Source organism: Aulostomus chinensis, chromosome 4 (genome assembly GCF_037954235.1).
Source record: "Aulostomus chinensis isolate RoL2024-O1b breed Wild chromosome 4, RoL_Achi_v1.0, whole genome shotgun sequence".
Classification (NCBI taxonomy): Eukaryota; Metazoa; Chordata; class Actinopteri; order Syngnathiformes; family Aulostomidae; genus Aulostomus; species Aulostomus chinensis.
Window position 1 is genome coordinate 25541437 of NC_141323.1, and position 19266 is coordinate 25560702.

The 19266-nt window shown below is 43.6% G+C and overlaps 9 non-coding genes across 9 annotated transcripts; 1 reads left to right on the forward strand and 8 right to left on the reverse strand.

Annotated features, from left to right (window-relative positions):
- The first annotated feature begins 13725 nt into the window (after nt 1-13725).
- Nucleotides 13726-13798, forward strand: trnak-uuu (transfer RNA lysine (anticodon UUU)). Its single transcript has one exon. It is a non-coding gene; the product is annotated as a tRNA-Lys (tRNA).
- A 401-nt stretch (nt 13799-14199) lies between these two features.
- Nucleotides 14200-14318, reverse strand: LOC147264339 (5S ribosomal RNA). Its single transcript, XR_015115196.1, has one exon. It is a non-coding gene; the product is annotated as a 5S ribosomal RNA (ribosomal RNA).
- Nucleotides 14319-14629: 311 nt separating this feature from the next.
- Nucleotides 14630-14748, reverse strand: LOC147264340 (5S ribosomal RNA). Its single transcript, XR_015114248.1, has one exon. It is a non-coding gene; the product is annotated as a 5S ribosomal RNA (ribosomal RNA).
- Nucleotides 14749-15479: 731 nt separating this feature from the next.
- On the reverse strand, nt 15480-15598 carry LOC147264341 (5S ribosomal RNA). The gene has a single exon (XR_015113582.1). It is a non-coding gene; the product is annotated as a 5S ribosomal RNA (ribosomal RNA).
- Nucleotides 15599-15908: 310 nt separating this feature from the next.
- Nucleotides 15909-16026, reverse strand: LOC147264342 (5S ribosomal RNA). The gene has a single exon (XR_015115282.1). It is a non-coding gene; the product is annotated as a 5S ribosomal RNA (ribosomal RNA).
- A 731-nt stretch (nt 16027-16757) lies between these two features.
- On the reverse strand, nt 16758-16876 carry LOC147264343 (5S ribosomal RNA). The gene has a single exon (XR_015114233.1). It is a non-coding gene; the product is annotated as a 5S ribosomal RNA (ribosomal RNA).
- Nucleotides 16877-17185: 309 nt separating this feature from the next.
- On the reverse strand, nt 17186-17304 carry LOC147264344 (5S ribosomal RNA). The gene has a single exon (XR_015113372.1). It is a non-coding gene; the product is annotated as a 5S ribosomal RNA (ribosomal RNA).
- Nucleotides 17305-18035: 731 nt separating this feature from the next.
- On the reverse strand, nt 18036-18154 carry LOC147264345 (5S ribosomal RNA). The gene has a single exon (XR_015113267.1). It is a non-coding gene; the product is annotated as a 5S ribosomal RNA (ribosomal RNA).
- Nucleotides 18155-18885: 731 nt separating this feature from the next.
- On the reverse strand, nt 18886-19004 carry LOC147264346 (5S ribosomal RNA). Its single transcript, XR_015112787.1, has one exon. It is a non-coding gene; the product is annotated as a 5S ribosomal RNA (ribosomal RNA).
- Between the last annotated feature and the right edge of the window lie 262 nt (nt 19005-19266).

The window sequence follows — 19266 nt, forward strand, 5'->3', positions numbered from 1 at the left end:
GTATTGTTCAGTGTGCTAGCTGAAGTAGACCGAGCGGTCAGTTGAGTCTTTATTTCCATGTGTGCTCATGGTAGCAGGGGTTTAGATTTCTAAATGTAACCCTTTTACCACCGGCTCCAATATTAAAACCCACCTTAGGCTTACAGGGAACACTTTAACTCATTTCAAATATCTTGTATGGTAAAAGTCCCATCTGGAATAATTAATATCAATCTAGGGCAATGTATGATTCTCACTCTTAAATATTCAACTGGAGGCTATGGGGAGTACACTTGACCTTTAAACTCTGCTGTAAAGCTTCAGTAACAACACACAAATTCAATGAAACAACACAAGATTTCAGTTTAGAAAATGTATTAAAGGCTTGCAGAAAAACACATTCAAACCTTGAATAAACAAGACTATAGAAAATAAAAAAGAAGAACCCCGGGGTATATTGTTCGTCTTTCTTTCAACTGTCTAATTTTATTCCGAGAGCACTCTTGTTTACTTTCGTTGGCGCGCTTTAGTTGGAGCTCATGATGGAAACCTTTACCAGATCCCCCCGTGTGTCGGTGACGTCAACAATACCGGACCGCAGCCGATGAATCCCTCGCTCGTTGTGGCAGCAACCGTCCCGCTCGCAGCAGCCAGCAGCAACAGACCTCCGTGACTCGGCAGCAGCGGCACGTCCTCCGACTCCGTCGACAGCAGTGACGCGTCCTCCGTTAACGACTCTCTCCCGAGGCGACTATCCGAAGCTCCTGTCCCGTCCTTGCAGCGGCGTCTCCCTTCAGCGTGGACAGCGTTAGCCTAGCTCCCGCTAGCTTCTGTAACTGGACTTGCCTGGTGCTCAAAACACAATCGGTGGCGGAGAATCCGACTCACGCACTCCGATCACGTCGGTCAATTACAGTTCACAGTCCGTTACCGATAAAAACTCCTCTCTGACGACACACAGTCTCCAAACTCCGATAACGTTACGCCATTCACACGATGCTCCTTCTTCCTCGCGCGCGTTTCTCCCGGAAGTGTAAACACTAAAGGTCATGAACTCACGCACGTAACCTAACGTAATAGAATTACTTTAACATTTTTGAAAGACATTCACACCCCATGAAATGATGTTTTTTTTGAAAGTTACTAATTTTAAACAAATTTTATACATTTTCATATCTTCTTCATAATACTAATTTATGTAAATTTTAGCTTAACCATGAACTGGCATTTTATTCTTAACTTATTCCTATGAAAATCATGAAATAAATACCACTGATTTATCAGAGTATTACATCAACCTAGGATTAAATTAAAGCTGCAGTCAGCGTTGTTTGGGCCTGAGCCTCCTCCCGCCCACCGGGGCCGAGCAGCAGGGGTCGTCCTGAATCCAGTGATGAATTTTATGAAAGCGGTGGGACTTGTACACTGCAAGCAATTGCTGTATGTTGGCCCTGCGATGGACTGTCGAACTGTCCAGGGTGAACCCCGCCTCTTGCCCGTTGATGCTGGGATAGTCTCCAGCCCCCCCGCGACCCTTAATAGTAAGGAATAAGCGGAAGACAACGATGGACGATAAAGCCTTAAGTAGCAAGGAAGGCGATTGTTAAAGGCACCTGAAGCTGGTAGACTTTAGCTGAAGTTAATGCTAATGCTACCTGACATTCTTGCTAGTTTATGAACTTTAATGGCAGGAGAATAAAGGGAACTATGTTCTTTTTCTGTACTGCATCAAACATGGAGGTGAGTTTAGTGTCATTTTGTGTATAAAATACTATCACAACATACAGACACAAGGTTTGATGAAACTTCACTATTTGAGGACATTTTTTTTAAAATATATTTTTTCTTTTTTGGGGGGGGGGGGGGTGAATGTCCTGTATTATTTTGTTTAATTTGTGCTTTTCTTTTCCTGATCGTTCATGGTAGCATTATTAGCTTTAGTCAGTAGAGGGCAGTATGCCCCCTATTGTTGTTTAGTTTGATGTGTCAAATTAATTTGACCTTGTCTGCTGCCTCTTGCAGGTTTCAACTTGAATGAGAAAGTTTTTTATTATCCACCAGTAGCGGCTGGCTCATAGGGGGCGCTGGGGCGCCGCCCCACCAGATGTGGAGAGGAAAATCTCTACATGTATTTATACATACATATATATATATATATATATATATATATATATATATATATGCATATATATATGCATATGTTTACAATTTGTATCGTCAATGTCAGCCTTACTTAATTGTGTGTGTCTACATGCAATATGGGTCATTTAAACAACATTTACGCCAACTGACTCATTCAATTAATAGTGAATTTACTCTGATAGACTGTATAATTTGTCTTTAGGGGCGCTCGTCAAAGCGCCCCAGACCTGCAATTAATTAGCCAATCCTGTATGGTTGCTAGGGAAAAATAATGAATAATTGGCCAATCAACATCGCCAAATTTAACGGCGTAGGGGCGCTGGAAAAGTCGCCCCTACGCCAACGTAAAATGCGTGACGGTTTGGATTGCTAAAGCTAGCTGAGGAGCCCGCGATATTCTTTTTGCGTAGTGAGATTCCCAGATTTCCGATGCCCTACGAAAAAAAATACCGCGAGAAGTGAGTGAGAGAGAAAATGGCGACAACAACGATCGAAGTTCAAGAGCAGCAGTTTCCACCAAATTCGGTGAGATCCCTTTTAAATTTCCCTTTTGCGAGGAGGACCATGGCGGAAAAAATCCGCGTTAAGGAGCTGGGACCGGACAAGCCTGAAATCAACATCCAGCAGCAGTCCAAGGAAAAGGCTAAATCCTACAACAGGACTTTTTGCCGGAGCTGGTTTCAGCGCAAGCCGTGGCTGACGGGTTGTGGAGCAGCCAACGCACTTTTTTGCTTCCCCTGCATCCCTTTCAGGAGTGACCGGTGTGATTCAGCATGGACACAGACAGGAATCACTGACCTAAAGCACCTCTCCGAGCGGATTAAGAAACACGAAAGAGCGAAAATTCACATGGAAAACTGCGTGAAGCTAGCGGTTCTTGGGAAGATTAGCATAGCAACGCAGCTCGATGACAGTCACCGCATCGCTGTAAGGAAGCACAATGATGAGGTAGATAAGAACCGTAACATCTTATCTAAGATAATTAACTGTTAAATTCTGTGGTGCTTTTGAACTGGCTCTGCGGGGACATGACGAAAGTGATTCCTCTGACAACGCTGGAATATTCAGAGGTCCAGTTGACTTGATGGCATCCATTGATCGGTACTTGAGGGAGCACCTTGAAAATGCAACCGTTTTTAAAGGCACCTCGAAGACAGTACAGAACGAGCTCCTGGACTGTATGCTGGCAGTTTTGAGAGAACAGATCCTGGATGAAGTTAAATCGGCAGACTTTTTAGCGATCCAGGCTGATGAAACTACTGACGTTTCAACACAGTGTCAGTTAGTCTTAGTTCTGAGATACATTAACGACCGCCACAATATTCAAGAGCGGTTCTTTGAATTTTTGAAACTGCCCAACACCTGTGCGGATGCAATAGCCAGTGCCTTATTGGAGAGGCTGCACAGCATCCTTTCTGAGGGACAAGAAAAGAAGCTGATTGCCCAGGCCTGTGATGGGGCAGCTGTGATGAGGGGTGCCAAAGGAGGAGTGCAGCGAAAGGTACAAGACATCTATCCAAACGCTCACTATGTTCACTGCTATGCCCATCAGTTAAACCTGATACTGCAGCAAGCAACCTCCCACATCCCTCAGATCAGTCACTTTTTTTCTGACATGGGGGGATTTGCTTCTTTTTTCTCTAAGTCAAGCAAGAGAACTGCAGTGCTTGATGAGATGGTTGCGCACCGACTTCCAAGTGCATCATCAACACGTTGGAACTTCAACAGTCGTGTTAACACAGTTTATGAGCACAAGAAGGATCTGGTGAATTGCTTTCAGGCTATCTGGAACAGTGAAGGGTTTGATAGCCAGACAAAGAGAGAAGCTGGTGGCTATGTGAGAATGCTGGAAGATGAAACTTTTTGTTTTTTACTGGCCCTGTTCCACAAAATCATGCCACATGTGGACATCCTTTACAACCAGCTGCAGAAGAGAAACATTGATGCTGTCTACATGGCAGGAGTCACCCAGACATTCATTGACCACATGCAGGCTATCAGGTATGCTAAATTAATTAATTTGTAGCCTAACCTCAATTTCTCTGTATATGTAGACTTAAATGCTTATATATCATCTTATTTAAAGAATTGATTTATCTGTATAATATAATTGACAGTAATGACATCCACCTTTGGTTTTGTTAATGTATCCCTAACTAGTTTTTAGAACTTACTCATGAAACTTATGTGTTGGGTCAGGGAGGATGTGCCTACTCTGGCTGAGGATGAGGAGTTCAGGGGACCTGCTCAGGAGCCACCCGCAAAGAGACGCAGAACCTTGGGAGAAGACACACTGCACCATTTGGCACTGGAGGTAAGAACTTGCTTCTTAGTGTGATTTGAATCACATTATTAAATAAAATCAAAATAAGATGTTGGCCATATGATACAGTGGTCCAGACTTAAATGTATATTGTTTTATGATGATATGAATCATTACAGTATGTTTATTACATAATGTAGGCTAGCTCATCAGGTCAATGTATGAAGACAAGTGAAGATGCAATAATTCCTATTTTGTATAATTATATCATTGCATAGGTATGTGACACCATTGTGAGCCATGCCAAGGAGAGATTTAGTTTCACCAAGCATCTTGTCAGCGCCACACTCCTGCAAGGAGACCTGTTCCCACAGCACAGCCGAAAGTTCCCAGATTCAGCACTGAAAACCACAGTGGAAGCCTATCCCTCATTGGACAAGGCCAGACTTCAAACAGAGCTGTCTCTGATCTACGGGAACGAAGAGTTTCAGAGTTGCAGTGGTGCACTGGCTCTCTATCAGGTTTTGATGGAAAATAACCTTCAAGACACGTTCACTGAAACTGTAAGTCTGCTCAACATCCTCATCACCACACCAATGACAACGTCAGAATCTGAGAGGTGCTTCTCCACTTTGAAGAGGATAAAAACTTTTCTTACAAATACCATGGCACAAGATCGGCTCAACGCTCTGGCTATGCTCTCCATTGAGAAAAAACTGACACGAAACATTCCTGGTTTCAACACCAGGGTCATTGAGAAATTTGCCTCCCAGAAAGAGAGACGAGCAAAGTTCCTGTACAAATGACTGCTGAATTCAAACACACACCCAGAAAGACTGAAACAAATAGACAGAGAGACAGAGACAGGTAGACGGAGAGAAAGAGAGACGGACACAAAGAGAGAGAGACAGAGAGAGACACACACACTAAGAGACAGACAAACAGAGATAGAGACACACAGAGAAAAGGACACAAAGACGGAGACACAGAGAAGGAGACAGAGACAGACACAGATGAACAAAGAGAGAGACAGAGAGAGAGAGACAAACACACACATTGTTGATTTGTATTATATAGATTAAGCTCAAATCACCTTCTGTAAAGTTAACATCATTGTATAATATTTGATCGCATAAAATTTACTGTAGTTGTAAATTGTTTTTTGTTTTGTTTTTTCTTTGAAACTGTCGATTTTAAGAAGGAAAGTAAATACTATTTTAAAACATTGAATAATTGTCCGGCTGCTCTTTTTGAATGATTATACTAGACTAGGCACGGAAATGTTTTTGGCACACCAGCCCCACCAAGAATTTTTTTCACCAGCCGCCACTGGCTTCTGTCATTTAGTTTCCAGGAAATGTTGATGACATACTGGGATTTCTTGTTCTCCTGCTGTCACTGTCAAGTGCCAGCTTAACATGTGAGAGGTAGCAGGATCCATGCATGTGTTCATGTTTACAGCAGACAAGGAGGAAACCTTGGAGGATTTCAGGGACTTTTAGCAGTGGTTCACACTTCAGGTGTGAAAGCTTCTGAGTATAAAATTTTAAGTGAGTGAGCCAGGAGTTGAACCTAGAATCTTCTGACAGTAGTCAGTCATGCTATCCATTGCACCACCAGCCCTGTGAAAACCTCTTAATGTTCATGTGTACTTGATTTTATAGACAATCCAAACGATCTGGTGGCATTTTCAGGGGACACAATGGTGCAGTGGTCAGCACTGTGGCCTCACAGCAAGAAGGATCTGGGTTAGAGTACCGGCTCGGGCATGGGATGTTTCAGACTCTGCATGTTCTTCCTGTTCCTGTGTGGGTTCTCTCTGGTACTCCAGCTTCCTCCCACAGTCCAAAGACATCAAGAGGGGACGAGGCTGATTGATACTCTAAATTGACTGTAGGTGTGACTGTGAGTGTGAATGGTTGTCTGTCTCTATGTGTTGGCCCTGTGATGGACTGGTGACATGTCCAGGATGAACCCCGCCTCATGTCCGAAGGCTGCTGGGATAGGCTCCACCCCCACACACAAACCTTGACATATAATCAGTGGAGAAAAGGAAATTAATCTACACTCATGACTTCATCTGTTTTGAGGACTGAACTGGATATAAACTCTGAGAATTCAGAGTAAGGACCAGGAGGGTGGGACACAATAATAGATAGGAGTCAATGTGGAGTCTGGGTTCTTTTCTAGAATGTGATGGCAATGACAGTCCTGCCAAGTGACATCACTGACATGAATGGATGACTTCAGTCACATGACTGGATGACAGTGTAGATGCCAATGTAGAGGTTGGGGAAACAGTCTCTGAGAATCCAGCTTGAACCAAAGCCCTCCTTGTTCTTCAAAAACCCAAACAGCGACCATCAGTCTCCCTCCAATCCTGTACTTGGGTTCAATGTTGCTGTTCCATTTTGCAGCAGTAGGTGTCGCTGTGATACCAGGTTCAGTTCAAGATTCCCAACTCCAGCTCATGTTGGTGACCTCAGTGGCAGGGTAAAATGGCGCTTCAGTGGATCATGTGGATCAACTCATGTCTATCCTCACTGCTCCACAGGTCTGTCAAATGTTCTGTAAAATAGTTTGAGCACAGCAGAGATGCTAGATTAGGAGTTGATGGGAGTTGTTGCAGATACCAGTGTCCAAAGTCCAGCTTGAACCCAGTTTGTGCCACTTATTTGTCAAGCTAGCAGAGATTCTTTTCACTGCCAAGCTAAAGTGACTTCTGTCAACAAAGGTAAACATACAAAAGGATATTTCTACTGTCAGTTCAAGATTTTTATGAAACTCCTTTTTCATAGCTTGAACCTTCCTCTTGTGTTAGCTTTCTGTTCCCATCTCTTATGTTAACAGGTCAGTTTTGACCCACGTCTTCAATCAGCTGTAAAATAAACTAAAAACAATTTTCTATGATCCAAGTTGTTTCCCATCTCTTGGTTTCCTTGTTAGGCTTCCTTATCCATGGAAATATTGATTTGAATATTTTGTTGTGGGCCTCTGGACCTTTTTTTAGTCAGTAAACCCTCGATTTCAGTTGAAAAATGATCAAATGAACCTCAAGAAAATCATAGAAATAAACAAAAGGTTGTTGTGTTTCCTCACCATTACTGAGGGGTGTTAGAACACATCTCTGACATGGATTGGTTTTATTTATTCTTCATTTTAACATTATTAACTATTGTAACATCCATGGTGTTATGGGTCAATTTCGACCCTCATATATTTACTTCAAGAAAAAGGAAAAAAAGTTTTTTTTTCAGCAATAGAACTTTAATACAAACACAAAATGAAAAGCAGAAATGGAGTGACTGCAGGAACAGGAGCTCCATGGAGCTCAAAGGAGTGATCACTCTCAACTTTGAGCAGTCCTGTTCAGAGTTTTCCAACAGGGCTTTGAGAGACCAAGAGTTCCCCAGAGCTGCAAGGAGGAACAAGAAGGAGACTTGGAAAAAGAAGGGAGGGAAACCTGCTGATGTGTTATGAACTTAAGTCACATAAAGTTCTCCATTTATTGAGTTTGTATTTTAAAACTTAATTGTGCATTTCAGTGTTGAACAATAAAGAATGTGTTTATTGGTGATAAAGCATTTCAAGCTTTAAGTAGGAGGAAATGCTTTCTTGATCACCCCTTGACTAAAATCACCTACAAAATAAAACACACCACTGCTGTGGGCACCCACCTCATGGGAGTCAGGCCCCTGGTGGTCATGGCCCCCAGGAGCCGTGGTGGGCGTCCCTGATTTTCATTTCTGAAAGGTGGCAACCTGACAGCAAACAAACCCATCCTCTGAACCAGGAGTCTCAGTTGAGGCTGCATCTGAAACCAAAGACTTTGTATGAATAACTGTCAACCCACATTCTTTGTCTGGACTGAAAGTTAATTAGTTAACAGTTGGCTAAGCTACCTGTGGTCAACTACTGATTTAAAAAAGGTCCAGAGGCCCACAACAAAATTTTCAAATCATCCAGTCATGTGACTGAAGTCATCCTGTCACGTGACTGAAGCCATCCAGTCATGTGACTGAAGTCATCCATTCATGTCAGTGATGTCACTTGGCAGGACTGTCATTGCCGTCACATTCTAGAAAAGAACCCAGACTCCACATGTGGCTCCCATGATAACAGATGGACCTCTGGTTGGAGGCTGGACGATGATGTTTGGACTTGAAGGAAAACTCCTTGTCCAAATTCCATTGTGTTCAAATTTAAAGTCCCACAATAAGAAGTAGCTGAATCTGACAGGTGAAGGTTTGGAACTACAAGATGGTTGATGTTTTCTTGACTTGATGCTCTGACTGTCAGGGTAGATGACAGCTTCTTTCTGCTGCTGCATCTGAGTGGCTATGATGTGAGGTTTTACCTCCCAAGGTTGTCTGGTTCCAGGGGAAATTTTAAAATTCCAGTCCCCAACCTTGACTGTTCTGAAACTCTTCTCCTGAATCACTCCTGAGCTGCAGAAAGAAAAAATACCAGTGCCCAACCAGATCAACTTAATGGCTGCTAACAGCCTCAGACACTTGATTTCCATCAATCTGGAGCCAAGAAGGCCCTCACCTGTGGTTCTCCTCCAGGAGGGTCCAGGTTCTGCCATTGTGGCTCCTTGTGCCACTGCCAGAGAGCCTCAGCTGCACACTGCAACATTTCAAAGGGAGATTTACATTCCTTCAAATGTCCTGACATCTTATTCCAATGGTTCTGTTCCATATTTATATTTTAAAATCAATCACACAATGAAAGCTGCCACAGCTGGTTTAAGTGAGAGAACATGCTAAGAGATTTGAAACCAGTAAAATATGCTTTTCTGTGTGCAAACTAGTGAGGGGCATGGAAGGATATTTTACCACCAATACAGAACCCAAACTTTAGTCATGTGATGAGATGGCGACTGTGAAGAGTGATTATGAAGTTAATGGACAAAATGTGAATTGAAAGAAAATACATTAAAAAATACTAAATAAACAAATAAATAAAAGAAGGAGCACAAATGACATTTTTCTGCACAAATTTACTGGTATTAGACTGCATTTTTGGTTCATGAGTAGATGAAAGAGTATCACATATATATTATATACATATGATACATGCACGTGGCTTTGGACAAAAGCTGAAAGAAATTGTAGAATTATTTAAACATACCAAGTGAACTGTTTCAGGTTTCTTGAAGACGCTTCAGCTCTCATCCAAGACGTGTCTTCAGTTTTCTTCACTGATGGGAGGATTTATAGCTCTGTGGGGGCGGGACCTTCTACAGAGGTGATTGACATATGTGAGCTCTGGGTGTCAGAGTTGTTTTGGTCAGGTTGTGAAAGGGAAGTTGACTCAACTGGTATCTGTGTCAGTTAAAAGCCTCACAGATATTCCATAATCTAGGAGTAGAAACCAGAGTCACTTGCGACGAGGACGGGATTCGAACCCATGCGTGCAGAGCACAATGGATTAGCAGTCCATCGCCTTAACCACTCGGCCACATCGTCTGCTGACAGCAAAACACCGCTTTTAAACACCTGAACTCTTTGGAGCCTATTTGTCAGAAATGGACCCAGCAGGAGCCACTGAACACAACTCTGACATAATCAGGCTTCTTCCCAGCAGCATCGTGCTACAGAAGGCAGAATACAGACCATCGATACATCATCAGAGTGAACACCAGCTGATGTTTACAAGTTTAATTCACCTTTTACTACAAAATGACATCCAAGCTCAGATTCTCTTGTCCTGACTGAGCAAGTAAATGTTTAAGAAGATGAGAGTACCAGACTTTTTCATCCAAGGAAACAATCATCCTATCACTGTCCTATGCAGAGTTTCTTTAAAAGAAAGTGAGACAACCTCAAGATTTTCTTTTTCCTCTTGTTGGATTTTGCCACAGAGAATCAGAGCCAATCAAAAGCTTGTTGGACTTTAATGTTGGAGGACTGAACAAGTCATGACATCATCAGTTTTACCTTCACAGGTGCTTCATTTACTTTACTTTCAATTTTACAGAGGTAGAACCTGAAATCAAAGCTGTCCATCAAAAGAAGTGAAAGCTTCCCAGGCTGTGATGTTCTTGTCTACAAACTCTGTCTTGTATGGAGCTTCAATCTTTAATAAAAAGAATAAAAAGAAGATAACATTTGTTGTGATTTGACGCTTTAAAAATAAAACTTACGACTTACATGGAAACTGTCTGGGGGGGGGGGGTGGAGCCTCCATCAGGTATGTGTTTGATGTCTGAATTCTGTCTCTGATGTCTGAATTCTGTCTTTGATCTCTGGGTTCTGAGCATTGATCTCCTGCTTCAGTCTTTGATCTCTGACTGATCCTAAACTAATCAAAGGATCACATCAGCATATTGGTCCAGTCTACAGATGGTGATTTTACCTATTTGAAGCCTTATTTTGTGTTTGATGGACATTTTTAAAATCATTAATGACTTTTTGCCTGAACATCCTGGACACTGTGGTGCCTGATGAGGAGACAACTTGGGTACAAAGTTGAAGAGGAGGGTTTTTGGAGAAGGGATATTTTTGCAGTGTTCCAAGTCAATAATAACTGTGGAAAAATGTCATCATTTTTCAAAATGTCCTCAGGAAGATGGTTTGTAATTCTGTCTCTCCCTCATCCTCAGCTGCTGCAGCACTTTAAAGAAAACCTTTGACTCGTGGATCTAAAAAGATCAGATGTTGTCTCCTCCAGAACATCAACACTTTAACGTTGTTGGCAGGACTCCAACCTGAGCAGGGAGACCCCAATGGATTTCTAGTCCATCGCCTTCACCACTCGGACACAAAAACCACATTCACACACACATTTGTAAAAGATTCACATTTACACAATTCTTTAAAATTGTGTCACAAGCCCATTTGTGTGAGGTCCTATTTTCTCTTTTTCAGCATTCCTTTGTTTCCAGGTCTCTAATAAGTGCAGAATTACAAAGACAAGCAAGCTTGATCCATCCTGGGCAGGTGATAGGAGCCATTGACCACTGGCCAGAGACCCTGGCACAGACGTTGGGGGTGGTGATAGAGAGCATTTCTACAATTATATTCTACATTTATAGAATTCTACAATCCTACAATTTCATTGAGCAGACGCTTTTGTCCAGAGCCACTTGCATATTTTTTCGGTGAGTTTGGCTCCTGAGCTCAAGACAGTTGTGACTCATAAAGGACAGCTTCAAATGCAGCTGTGAAGCCTCATTGTAAGCTGGGAGGAAAGACAGGTGTCTCCCTCTAGTGGCTCCTCACAGCAACACGAGCCTCATTTCATACACATGCATCCACCACCTCACTACCAAAGGCCAGTTGGGCCAGTTGGGACAGGTGAGTTTCAAGTGTTGGACAAAGGTCTTTAAGATGTTCTTATTAATTCTATAACATCTGAGATTAAAATCTATGGAATTACAACCAACAAGCAGTCAAACACCTGATCAGATGCTCCTTCATGAGGCTGAGAAGAATCAATCTAAACTGGGATGAAGAAAATTAATTGAGAAGAGAAACCTACTGATTGGATGACATGGACCCACCTGATCCATGTCAGCCTTGCTGGAGCAGAAAGAGGTGGATCAGAGGAATCAGTGGATCAAGACTCAGGTGTAAGATGAAGAATCTCTTTATTCACAATGGAGTCAGAGAAATCTTCCAACGTGAACGTGAAAGACCATTTTTTACCAAAGACAGGCTGTGTTTGTGTGTGTGTGTGTGTGTGTGTGTGTGTGTGTGTGTGTGTGTGTGTGTGTGTGTGCGTGTGTGTGTGTCCCTACTGACTGTCTGGGTGACTCACTAAATTCAAAACTGAAGTGATTATTTAATTAATAAACAAAACATTTGTCCAAATGTCATGATCAAATTCATGTAAAATCTGAGCAACGAGGGTTTGAAAATGTTCAAATGAGCCAAAACAATGTCCTGGGATCCAACCAGGGACCTTTAGATCCACACCAATCTTCCCTGACCTCATAGAAACTGGAACATTTCAACAAATAAATTCAAATTCAACTCAGCAGCAACTCTAGAACAGTCAGAGCACTTGCTAATTCCCCTGTTAGCTCCAGATCAGACAATGCAGGCTCACCTTCACGCTTGGTTGTACAACCGTCACCAGTTGAAGCTTCTCTGGTTCAACAAACTCTGGGGACTCAAGACACAAGTCAGCACCGGTGCAGGTCCAGATCCAGATGTTAGCTGATGGGGACAATGGCTTAAGGGAGCTCCAGGTAGCTGGTTTGAACTGGTCCCTCATCTCTGTGAGTACAAACCATCTGAGGTGGAGGGTGAAGATCTGCTTTGACCTCCTGATCTCCCAGTAAAGCCAGTATAGATGTTGAGCTTGGAGGAGTTGATGGCCTCCTTCATCTTCTTGTTGGAGATGTTTGCTAAACTCAACACCACCACAGATCAGAGGAAAGTCCACTTGTCAGCTGGACATTGGAGTTTCTAGTGACCTGCAGGATCTTAGTTGTGGTGGCAGCAGGCCTGTTCCAAGAGCTGGGCTCACATTCATGATCAGGCTTCAGAATGGTTCTGGACCACTGAGTGATAGAAGCTGATCCTGGAGCAGCAGAAGACAAATATAGAGAAGAAAAGACAAAAGACAGAGAAAGGAGGGAGAGAATGACAAAAAGATGGGAACAAGATGAGGGTGAAAGACAAGCAGAGAGAAAGACAGAGGGACAGGGGGATGGAAGACAGACACACAACCAACAACAGAAACAGCAGCAATAATAGTATTGATATTGTCCTGTTATTGATGTTTTCATGTGAAAGTGGCATATTTAAGATAAAAGACACTGTTAGAACAGAAAGATCCATAAAACCCACCAACCAGAGGTGTGTCTGGTACAGATGTGGAATTATTGGCTCACACAATGTTGAGGCAACTGGGAAGAAGACAAACAAAAGAGGTTTGTGTGATTCAGACATTCATCAAAAATGGTCCTGTAGAACTGTTCAATGTGTCATGACTTCAGAAGCTCAAATCCTCTCGAAGTTCTAGTGAGAGTGGAAGAGATTATAAAATGAGAGAGGCAGGGCCTTCACTCAGAGCTGAAACAGCTCAGTTGGGAGAGCGTTAGAGTGAAGATCTAAAGGTTCCTCGTTCGATCCCAGGTTTCAGCAGAGGAACAGCATTGACTTTACTTTCCAGTGGAGGAACTGCAGACATGAAGGAAACTAACATCTTGTCCTGTGCATTCTTATGACATTCAAGACATTTTTGGAGCCTCTTGTTGGATTTTGCCACAGAGAATCAGAGCCAATCAAAAGCATGGTGGACTTTAACATGGAGGATTGAACAAGTCAAGAAAGCAGCAGTTTGACCTTCACAGGCATTTCTTTTCCTTTCTAAATGCTATAGAAAGAGCCTGAGTAGCTCAGACGGTAGAGCATCAGACTTTTAATCTGAGGGTCCAGGGTTCAAGTCCCTCTTCAGGCGCTGTGCTGGTGTTCCAGTGTTTGACAACATGGTACTGGATGAAGTTCAGTGTTGAACAAACTGGTATCATCAAAAGTAGAAGTGTCCTTGTCTTGCCACTGCGAGACTGTAGCTGCAGGTCAAATGTGAGATAAAAGTGACTAATAATAATTTCATGTGGCATGCAATTAACAAAACACCACAAATAACACTGGTCAAGTTAATTTTATTTATATTGCACCAAATCAAAACAAAACTTATCTCATGACACTTTACAGGTAGAGCAGGTCCAGTACCAAACTCCTTCAATGAATCTACACCCAACAATTCTCCATCAGCAAGCCAAATAGGTGTCCTGTCAATGCAACGAAAAGAATGTTGATGTCATCGAGAGAAAAGTACTGCATCTACCAAAACAAAAAAGCTTACAGCACCTGGTATTCCCAGGCAGTCTCCCATCCAAGTACTAAACAGGCCCGACCCTGCTTAGCTTCCGAGATCAGACAAGATCGGGCATGTTCAGAGTGGTATGGCCGTAAGCCCTTGACTCTTACACACATGGGCTCTATATCCATTTCACTCACTTTACAACCTCAGAAAAAAAGTGACGTGAAACAACCTCACGGTCTTTTCAAACACCAAATAGGTGTCCTGTCAATTCAAAGAAAAGAATGTTGATGTCATCTAGAGAAAAGTACTGCATCTGCCATCTGTCTACTTCAAATTACACGCTGCATGACATTCCATTTCAAAGCTGCAGAAAGGCGCTTCAAGAAAAGGTGTGTGAAGGAAGCTCGCGAATGCTGGTCCCCAAAGACTCAAAGCTGCCCTTTCCTCACAAAGAAACAAAAAAGCTTACAGCACCTGGTATTCCCAGGCGGTCTCCCATACAAGTACTAACCAGGCCCGACCCTGGTTAGCTTCCGAGACCAGACGAGATCGGGCGTGTTCAGAGTGGTATGGCCGTAAGCCCTTGACTTTTACACACATGGGCTCTATATCCATTTCACTCACTTTACAACCTCAGAAAAAAAGTGACGTGCAAAAGCCTCACGGTCTTTTCACACGCCAAATAGGTGTCCTGTCAATACAAAGAAAAGAATGTTGATGTCATCTAGAGAAAAGTACTGCATCTGCCATCTGTCTACTTCAAATTACACGCTGCATGACATTCCATTTCAAAGCTGCAGAAAGGCGCTTCAAGAAAAGGTGTGTGAAGGAAGCTCGCGAATGCTGGTCCCCAAAGACTCAAAGCTGCCCTTTCCTCACAAAGAAAAAAAAAAGCTTACAGCACCTGGTATTCCCAGGCGGTCTTCGATCAAAGTACTAACAAGGCCTGACCCAGCTTAGCTTCCGAGATCAGACGAGTTCAGAATGGTATGGCCGCAAGCCCTTGACTCTGACACACATGGGCTCTATATCCATTTCACTCACTTTACAACCTCAGAAAAAAAGTGACGCGCAACAGCCTCAGGGTCTTTTCACACGCCAAATAGGTGTCCTGTCAATACAAAGAAAAGAATGTTGATGTCATCTAGAGAAAAGTACTGCATCTGCCATCTGTCTACTTCAAATTACACGCTGCATGACATTCCATTTCAAAGCTGCAGAAAGGCGCTTCAAGAAAAGGTGTGTGAGGGAAGCTCGCTCATGCTGGTCCCCAAAGACTCAAAGCGGCCCTTTCCTCACAAAGAAACAAAAAAGCTTACAGCACCTGGTATTCCCAGGCGGTCTCCCATCCAAGTACTAACCAGGCCCGACCCTGGTTAGCTTCCGAGACCAGAAGAGATCGGGCGTGTTCAGAGTGGTATGGCCGTAAGCCCTTGACTATTACACACATGGGCTCTATATCCATTTCACTCACTTTACAACCTCAGAAAAAAAGTGACGTGCAACAGCCTCAGGGTCTTTTCACACGCCAAATAGGTGTCCTGTCAATACAAAGAAATGAATGTTGATGTCATCTAGCGAAAAGTACTGCATCTGCCATCTGTCTACTTCAAATTACACGCTGCATGACATTCCATTTCAAAGCTGCGGAGGGCGCTTCAAGAAAAGGTGTGTGAGGGAAGCTCGCTCATGCTGGTCCCCAAAGACTCAAAGCTGCCCTTTCCTCACAAAGAAACAAAAAAGCTTACAGCACCTGGTATTCCCAGGCGGTCTCCCATCCAAGTACTAACAGGCCCGACCCTGGTTAGCTTCCGAGACCAGACGAGATCGGGCGTGTTCAGAGTGGTATGGCCGTAAGCCCTTGACTCTTACACACATGGGCTCTATATCCATTTCACTCACTTTACAACCTCAGAAAAAAAGTGACGTGCAAAAGCCTCACGGTCTTTTCACACGCCAAATAGGTGTCCTGTCAATACAAAGAAAAGAATGTTGATGTCATCTAGAGAAAAGTACTGCATCTGCCATCTGTCTACTTCAAATTACACGCTGCATGACATTCCATTTCATAGCTGCAGAAAGGCGCTTCAAGAAAAGGTGTGTGAAGGAAGCTCGCTAATGCTGGTCCCCAAAGACTCAAAGCTGCCCTTTCCTCACAAAGAAAAAAAAAAGCTTACAGCACCTGGTATTCCCAGGCGGTCTTCGATCAAAGTACTAACAAGGCCTGACCCTGCTTAGCTTCCGAGATCAGACGAGTTCAGAATGGTATGGCCGCAAGCCCTTGACTCTGACACACATGGGCTCTATATCCATTTCACTCACTTTACAACCTCAGAAAAAAAGTGATGCGCAACAGCCTCAGGGTCTTTTCACACGCCAAAAAGGTGTCCTGTCAATACAAAGAAAAGAATGTTGATGTCATCTAGAGAAAAGTACTGCATCTGCCATCTGTCTACTTCAAATTACACGCTGCATGACATTCCATTTCAAAGCTGCAGAAAGGCGCTTCAAGAAAAGGTGTGTGAGGGAAGCTCGCTCATGCTGGTCCCCAAAGACTCAAAGCGGCCCTTTCCTCACAAAGAAACAAAAAAGCTTACAGCACCTGGTATTCCCAGGGAGTCTCCCATCCAAGTACTAACCAGGCCCAACCCTGGTTAGCTTCCGAGACCAGACGAGATCGGGCGTGTTCAGAGTGGTATGGCCGTAAGCCCTTGACTATTACACACATGGGCTCTATATCCATTTCACTCACTTTACAACCTCAGAAAAAAGTGACGTGCAACAGCCTCAGGGTCTTTTCACACGCCAAATAGGTGTCCTGTCAATACAAAGAAATGAATGTTGATGTCATCTAGCGAAAAGTACTGCATCTGCCATCTGTCTACTTCAAATTACACGCTGCATGACATTCCATTTCAAAGCTGCGGAGGGCGCTTCAAGAAAAGGTGTGTGAGGGAAGCTCACTCATGCTGGTCCCCAAAGACTCAAAGCTGCCCTTTCCTCACAAAGAAACAAAAAAGCTTACAGCACCTGGTATTCCCAGGCGGTCTCCCATCGAAGTACTAACCAGGCCCGACCCTGGTTAGCTTCCGAGACCAGACGAGATCGGGCGTGTTCAGAGTGGTATGGCCGTAAGCCCTTGACTCTTACACACATGGGCTCTATATCCATTTCACTCACTTTACAACCTCAGAAAAAAAGTGACGTGCAACAGCCTCACGGTCTTTTCACACGCCAAATAGGTGTCCTGTCAATACAAAGAAAAGAATGTTGATGTCATCTAGAGAAAAGTACTGCATCTGCCATCTGTCTACTTCAAATTACACGCTGCATGACATTCCATTTCAAAGCTGCAGAAAGGCGCTTCAAGAAAAGGTGTGTGAAGGAAGCTCGCTAATGCTGGTCCCCAAAGACTCAAAGCTGCCCTTTCCTCACAAAGAAAAAAAAAAGCTTACAGCACCTGGTATTCCCAGGCGGTCTTCGATCAAAGTACTAACAAGGCCTGACCCTGCTTAGCTTCCGAGATCAGACGAGTTCAGAATGGTATGGCCGAAAGCCCTTGACTCTGACACACATGGGCTCTATATCCATTTCACTCACTTTACAACCTCAGAAAAAAAGTGATGCGCAACAGCCTCAGGGTCTTTTCACACGCCAAATAGGTGTCCTGTCAATACAAAGAAAAGAATGTTGATGTCATCTAGAGAAAAGTACTGCATCTGCCATCTGTCTACTTCAAATTACACGCTGCATGACATTCCATTTCAAAGCTGCAGAAAGGCGCTTCAAGAAAAGGTGTGTGAGGGAAGCTCGCTCATGCTGGTCCCCAAAGACTCAAAGCGGCCCTTTCCTCACAAAGAAACAAAAAAGCTTACAGCACCTGGTATTCCCAGGCGGTCTCCCATCCAAGTACTAACCAGGCCCGACCCTGGTTAGCTTCCGAGACCAGACGAGATCGGGCGTGTTCAGAGTGGTATGGCCGTAAGCCCTTGACTCTTACACACATGGGCTCTATATCCATTTCACTCACTTTACAACCTCAGAAAAAAAGTGACGTGCAACAGCCTCACGGTCTTTTCACACGCCAAATAGGTGTCCTGTCAATACAAAGAAAAGAATGTTGATGTCATCTAGAGAAAAGTACTGCATCTGCCATCTGTCTACTTCAAATTACACGCTGCATGACATTCCATTTCAAAGCTGCAGAAAGGTGCTTCAAGAAAAGGTGTGTGAAGGAAGCTCGCTAATGCTGGTCCCCAAAGACTCAAAGCTGCCCTTTCCTCACAATGAAAAAAAAAAGCTTACAGCACCTGGTATTCCCAGGTGGTCTTCGATCAAAGTACTAACAAGGCCTGACCCTGCTTAGCTTCCGAGATCAGACGAGTTCAGAATGGTATGGCCGCAAGCCCTTGACTCTGACACACATGGGCTCTATATCCATTTCACTCACTTTACAACCTCAGAAAAAAAGTGATGCGCAACAGCCTCAGGGTCTTTTCACACGCCAAATAGGTGTCCTGTCAATACAAAGAAAAGAATGTTGATGTCATCTAGAGAAAAGTACTGCATCTGCCATCTGTCTACTTCAAATTACACGCTGCATGACATTCCATTTCAAAGCTGCAGAAAGGCGCTTCAAGAAAAGGTGTGTGAGGGAAGCTCGCTCATGCTGGTCCCCATAGACTCAAAGCGGCCCTTTCCTCACAAAGAAACAAAAAAGCTTACAGCACCTGGTATTCCCAGGAGGTCTCCCATCCAGGTACTAACCAGGCCCGACCCTGCTTAGCTTCCGAGATCAGACGAGATCAGGCGTGTTCAGAGTGGTATGGCCGTAAGCCCTTGACTCTGAAACACATGGGCTCTATATCCATTTCACTCACTTTACAACCTCAGAAAAAAAGTGATGTGCAACTGCCTCACGGTCTTTTCACACGCCAAATAGGTGTCCTGTCAATTAAAGAAAACAATGTTGATGTCATCTAGAGAAAAGTACTGCATCTGCCATCTGTCTACTTCAAATTACACGCTGCATGACATTCAATTTCAAAGCTGCGGAAAGGCGCTTCAAGAAAAGGTGTGTGAGGGAAGCTCGCTCATTC